Source organism: Hyla sarda, unplaced genomic scaffold (assembly GCF_029499605.1).
Source record: "Hyla sarda isolate aHylSar1 unplaced genomic scaffold, aHylSar1.hap1 scaffold_2348, whole genome shotgun sequence".
NCBI classification, from domain to species: domain Eukaryota; kingdom Metazoa; phylum Chordata; class Amphibia; order Anura; family Hylidae; genus Hyla; species Hyla sarda.
Window position 1 is genome coordinate 37,065 of NW_026609030.1, and position 6,210 is coordinate 43,274.

Sequence of the window (6,210 nt, forward strand, 5' to 3'; positions counted from 1 at the left end):
GCGCATATATATATATATATATATATATATATATATATATATTTCTCCGCCGAAATCACTTTTAAACCCATTTCCACCTTTTTTTCCCTTCTCTTCCTCTTACTTTTTTTTCACGTTTTTTTACGTTTTTCTCCTTTTCGCCTCTTTTCTGGGCGTATTATTCTTCTTTTTCTTCTTTTTTTTCGTCTAATGCATACCCCATCAGTGCAGCAATGCTTATTCAATACCGCCAGCAGATGGAGACACTGGGGGATAATTTTCTAAGGATTTATACTGATTTTTCCTGTCTGAATTTGTCGCACAGAAAGTTGCAGGCCAAATATGTGTGACATTTCTGCGACTTTAGCTTCTAGAGCATTTTTACAACATTATACATAGGTGCTGAATACATAAAAAGCGACTGTTCAGCGACAGACAAGTCGCATCGGCTGAAAGTAGGCCAGAATGTCAGTCCATGTTGGAGCAGGTTTAGATACAGTCTAAAGCATAGATCTCAAAGTCTGTGCACAGAATTTAGCAAGGGCCTCGCACCTTCTGATGCATCAGGTAGGTGCACAATAGCATAGCCTAACCCTCTGTACTTTGGTCTATATTGATGCGGGACATAGACAGCCAGCTGATGACCAATCCATTAGTGCAATGGATGGCTGGAAGCATTTGTCTTTGCCTTTGCAATACCACAGAAGCAATGCATGGTCAATGTACAGCAATGACACACCTGTGTGAACAGCCAGGAGACCCCCCCCCATGTTATGTTACATAGTTACATAGTTAGTACGGTCGAAAAAAGACATATGTCCATCACGTTCAACCAGGGAATTAAGGGGTAGGGGTGTGGCGCGATATTGGGGAAGGGATGAGATTTTATATTTCTTCATAAGCATTAATCTTATTTTGTCAATTAGGAACATTCAGCACCCACCCGCTATCAAGGCAGCTGCCTATCATGTCATGCCCTACCTGCACAGGTGTGCTGGCTACTCAAATGATCCAATTAAGGAGGCCATTTAGTCAGCAGCAGCAGAAGTCCTGTGCCTGGACGCTCCAACAGGGGGCCAGACACAAGCAGAAGCAGAAGCAGCAGAAGCAGCAGCAGCACCACCTTTTGTTTTTTGGCTGCAGCAGCAGCAAGGCCCACAGGGCTGGCTAGCTGGCTAGCCAGCAAGCAGGTAGCAATGAAAGTAGGAATCTTTCTTTTTAACCCTGTAAGGGGGTGGTGCACTGTACCCGAAGATACTGCCATATCGGGTCAATGCATAGGGCGACGGAAGCAAGCTTCGAAATCGGCCCCCGTTCTCAAAAATCCATTTAATATATGGTCCCCAGATAGGGGACGTATCAGATATTAAACTGATAAGAACAGATACTACACTTGATCTTAGCCAAAAGGCCGAGAAGCGATAACCGTGAAAGGGGCGGGCCCAACAAGGTCCCCTTCATGGGCACTATCACTGCTTGCTGTCAGGGAGGCTGCCAGACAATTTTCCATGCACACTCTGGGCTGGGGGGCAGTCAACCACCAGTACACACAGCAGAACCTAAACCCATACCATTATTGCTAAGCAGCAAGACAGGGGCCCATTGCACTCCCACGGGGCCTTTTTAAATGCAATCCATAACCCGGATTTGCCAGGAACCCTTCTTACTCCTCCTACTTGCATGTGACACTGGGCTTAGGATCTGCATAGGAAACACACACACAAGCACACACCTACCTTTGTTGCCTGCAGATGCCTCCTTGGCTGTCCCCAAACGGTATCAAACCAACACCCACGGGAAGCTGTAAGCATAGAGGACATGCCTGCACCCCATTGGACTTACCTGTGTGGGTTAAATCCGGGTTATTTGACAACCTATGGCGGTGATGGTTCTGCTCAGGCAGAGCAGTGCTGATGCTCCTCATAAAGCTGTCGCTGCTGTGAAGGTTCTAGGTGACATCACAAATCCCTTTGGTTACATACACAACAAAGCTGGGTTGTTGTTGTTTACACTCTGCAAGGCCTGTGGAAGTGAGTGACATCATAGCACTGTAGTTCTGAGGGTTCAAGATGGATGCAACAATCTCCTGTTGCTTCTATGAAGGCCGTAATAGACGACATCACCAAACAGCTCCATAGTCACATACACAGCAAAGGAGAGATGTTGTTTACACCTAGTGATGTCAGTGGTTTTGAGTGACATCACAGCACAGTGCTAAGGCTCCTGGGCCTGGACACAGCAGCGGCTGCAATATCTCAACGGAGAATACGTTTATATCTATGTGTGTGTGTGCGCATATATATATATATATATATATATATATATATATATATATATATATATATATATATTTCTCCGCCGAAATCACTTTTAAACCCATTTCCACCTTTTTTTCCCTTCTCTTCCTCTTACTTTTTTTTCACGTTTTTTTACGTTTTTCTCCTTTTCGCCTCTTTTCTGGGCGTATTATTCTTCTTTTTCTTCTTTTTTTTCGTCTAATGCATACCCCATCAGTGCAGCAATGCTTATTCAATACCGCCAGCAGATGGAGACACTGGGGGATAATTTTCTAAGGATTTATACTGATTTTTCCTGTCTGAATTTGTCGCACAGAAAGTTGCAGGCCAAATATGTGTGACATTTCTGCGACTTTAGCTTCTAGAGCATTTTTACAACATTATACATAGGTGCTGAATACATAAAAAGCGACTGTTCAGCGACAGACAAGTCGCATCGGCTGAAAGTAGGCCAGAATGTCAGTCCATGTTGGAGCAGGTTTAGATACAGTCTAAAGCATAGATCTCAAAGTCTGTGCACAGAATTTAGCAAGGGCCTCGCACCTTCTGATGCATCAGGTAGGTGCACAATAGCATAGCCTAACCCTCTGTACTTTGGTCTATATTGATGCGGGACATAGACAGCCAGCTGATGACCAATCCATTAGTGCAATGGATGGCTGGAAGCATTTGTCTTTGCCTTTGCAATACCACAGAAGCAATGCATGGTCAATGTACAGCAATGACACACCTGTGTGAACAGCCAGGAGACCCCCCCCCCCCCCCCCCCCCCCATGTTATGTTACATAGTTACATAGTTAGTACGGTCGAAAAAAGACATATGTCCATCACGTTCAACCAGGGAATTAAGGGGTAGGGGTGTGGCGCGATATTGGGGAAGGGATGAGATTTTATATTTCTTCATAAGCATTAATCTTATTTTGTCAATTAGGAACATTCAGCACCCACCCGCTATCAAGGCAGCTGCCTATCATGTCATGCCCTACCTGCACAGGTGTGCTGGCTACTCAAATGATCCAATTAAGGAGGCCATTTAGTCAGCAGCAGCAGAAGTCCTGTGCCTGGACGCTCCAACAGGGGCCAGACACAAGCAGAAGCAGAAGCAGCAGAAGCAGCAGCAGCACCACCTTTTGTTTTTTGGCTGCAGCAGCAGCAAGGCCCACAGGGCTGGCTAGCTGGCTAGCCAGCAAGCAGGTAGCAATGAAAGTAGGAATCTTTCTTTTTAACCCTGTAAGGGGGTGGTGCACTGTACCCGAAGATACTGCCATATCGGGTCAATGCATAGGGCGACGGAAGCAAGCTTCGAAATCGGCCCCCGTTCTCAAAAATCCATTTAATATATGGTCCCCAGATAGGGGACGTATCAGATATTAAACTGATAAGAACAGATACTACACTTGATCTTAGCCAAAAGGCCGAGAAGCGATAACCGTGAAAGGGGCGGGCCCAACAAGGTCCCCTTCATGGGCACTATCACTGCTTGCTGTCAGGGAGGCTGCCAGACAATTTTCCATGCACACTCTGGGCTGGGGGGCAGTCAACCACCAGTACACACAGCAGAACCTAAACCCATACCATTATTGCTAAGCAGCAAGACAGGGGCCCATTGCACTCCCACGGGGCCTTTTTAAATGCAATCCATAACCCGGATTTGCCAGGAACCCTTCTTACTCCTCCTACTTGCATGTGACACTGGGCTTAGGATCTGCATAGGAAACACACACACAAGCACACACCTACCTTTGTTGCCTGCAGATGCCTCCTTGGCTGTCCCCAAACGGTATCAAACCAACACCCACGGGAAGCTGTAAGCATAGAGGACATGCCTGCACCCCATTGGACTTACCTGTGTGGGTTAAATCCGGGTTATTTGACAACCTATGGCGGTGATGGTTCTGCTCAGGCAGAGCAGTGCTGATGCTCCTCATAAAGCTGTCGCTGCTGTGAAGGTTCTAGGTGACATCACAAATCCCTTTGGTTACATACACAACAAAGCTGGGTTGTTGTTGTTTACACTCTGCAAGGCCTGTGGAAGTGAGTGACATCATAGCACTGTAGTTCTGAGGGTTCAAGATGGATGCAACAATCTCCTGTTGCTTCTATGAAGGCCATAATAGACGACATCACCAAACAGCTCCATAGTCACATACACAGCAAAGGAGAGATGTTGTTTACACCTAGTGATGTCAGTGGTATTGAGTGACATCACAGCACAGTGCTAAGGCTCCTGGGCCTGGACACAGCAGCGGCTGCAATATCTCAACGGAGAATACGTTTATATCTATGTGTGTGTGTGCGCATATATATATATATATATATATATATATATATATATATATATATTTCTCCGCCGAAATCACTTTTAAACCCATTTCCACCTTTTTTTCCCTTCTCTTCCTCTTACTTTTTTTTCACGTTTTTTTACGTTTTTCTCCTTTTCGCCTCTTTTCTGGGCGTATTATTCTTCTTTTTCTTCTTTTTTTTCGTCTAATGCATACCCCATCAGTGCAGCAATGCTTATTCAATACCGCCAGCAGATGGAGACACTGGGGGATAATTTTCTAAGGATTTATACTGATTTTTCCTGTCTGAATTTGTCGCACAGAAAGTTGCAGGCCAAATATGTGTGACATTTCTGCGACTTTAGCTTCTAGAGCATTTTTACAACATTATACATAGGTGCTGAATACATAAAAAGCGACTGTTCAGCGACAGACAAGTCGCATCGGCTGAAAGTAGGCCAGAATGTCAGTCCATGTTGGAGCAGGTTTAGATACAGTCTAAAGCATAGATCTCAAAGTCTGTGCACAGAATTTAGCAAGGGCCTCGCACCTTCTGATGCATCAGGTAGGTGCACAATAGCATAGCCTAACCCTCTGTACTTTGGTCTATATTGATGCGGGACATAGACAGCCAGCTGATGACCAATCCATTAGTGCAATGGATGGCTGGAAGCATTTGTCTTTGCCTTTGCAATACTACAGAAGCAATGCATGGGCAATGTACAGCAATGACACACCTGTGTGAACAGCCAGGAGACCCCCCCCCCCCCCCCCCATGTTATGTTACATAGTTACATAGTTAGTACGGTCGAAAAAAGACATATGTCCATCACGTTCAACCAGGGAATTAAGGGGTAGGGGTGTGGCGCGATATTGGGGAAGGGATGAGATTTTATATTTCTTCATAAGCATTAATCTTATTTTGTCAATTAGGAACATTCAGCACCCACCCGCTATCAAGGCAGCTGCCTATCATGTCATGCCCTACCTGCACAGGTGTGCTGGCTACTCAAATGATCCAATTAAGGAGGCCATTTAGTCAGCAGCAGCAGAAGTCCTGTGCCTGGACGCTCCAACAGGGGCCAGACACAAGCAGAAGCAGAAGCAGCAGAAGCAGCAGCAGCACCACCTTTTGTTTTTTGGCTGCAGCAGCAGCAAGGCCCACAGGGCTGGCTAGCTGGCTAGCCAGCAAGCAGGTAGCAATGAAAGTAGGAATCTTTCTTTTTAACCCTGTAAGGGGGTGGTGCACTGTACCCGAAGATACTGCCATATCGGGTCAATGCATAGGGCGACGGAAGCAAGCTTCGAAATCGGCCCCCGTTCTCAAAAATCCATTTAATATATGGTCCCCAGATAGGGGACGTATCAGATATTAAACTGATAAGAACAGATACTACACTTGATCTTAGCCAAAAGGCCGAGAAGCGATAACCGTGAAAGGGGCGGGCCCAACAAGGTCCCCTTCATGGGCACTATCACTGCTTGCTGTCAGGGAGGCTGCCAGACAATTTTCCATGCACACTCTGGGCTGGGGGGCAGTCAACCACCAGTACACACAGCAGAACCTAAACCCATACCATTATTGCTAAGCAGCAAGACAGGGGCCCATTGCACTCCCACGGGGCCTTTTTAAATGCAATCCATAACCCGGA

The 6,210-nt window shown here is 46.0% G+C and overlaps 3 non-coding genes across 3 annotated transcripts; all 3 read right to left on the minus strand.

Moving 5' to 3' along the window:
* Positions 1 to 1,211: 1,211 nt before the first annotated feature.
* LOC130322502 (U2 spliceosomal RNA) lies at positions 1,212 to 1,402 on the minus strand. Its single transcript, XR_008868002.1, has one exon. It is a non-coding gene; the product is annotated as a U2 spliceosomal RNA (small nuclear RNA).
* Positions 1,403 to 3,512: 2,110 nt separating this feature from the next.
* On the minus strand, positions 3,513 to 3,703 carry LOC130322503 (U2 spliceosomal RNA). Its single transcript, XR_008868003.1, has one exon. It is a non-coding gene; the product is annotated as a U2 spliceosomal RNA (small nuclear RNA).
* Positions 3,704 to 5,796: 2,093 nt separating this feature from the next.
* LOC130322504 (U2 spliceosomal RNA) lies at positions 5,797 to 5,987 on the minus strand. The gene has a single exon (XR_008868004.1). It is a non-coding gene; the product is annotated as a U2 spliceosomal RNA (small nuclear RNA).
* Positions 5,988 to 6,210: the final 223 nt, after the last annotated feature.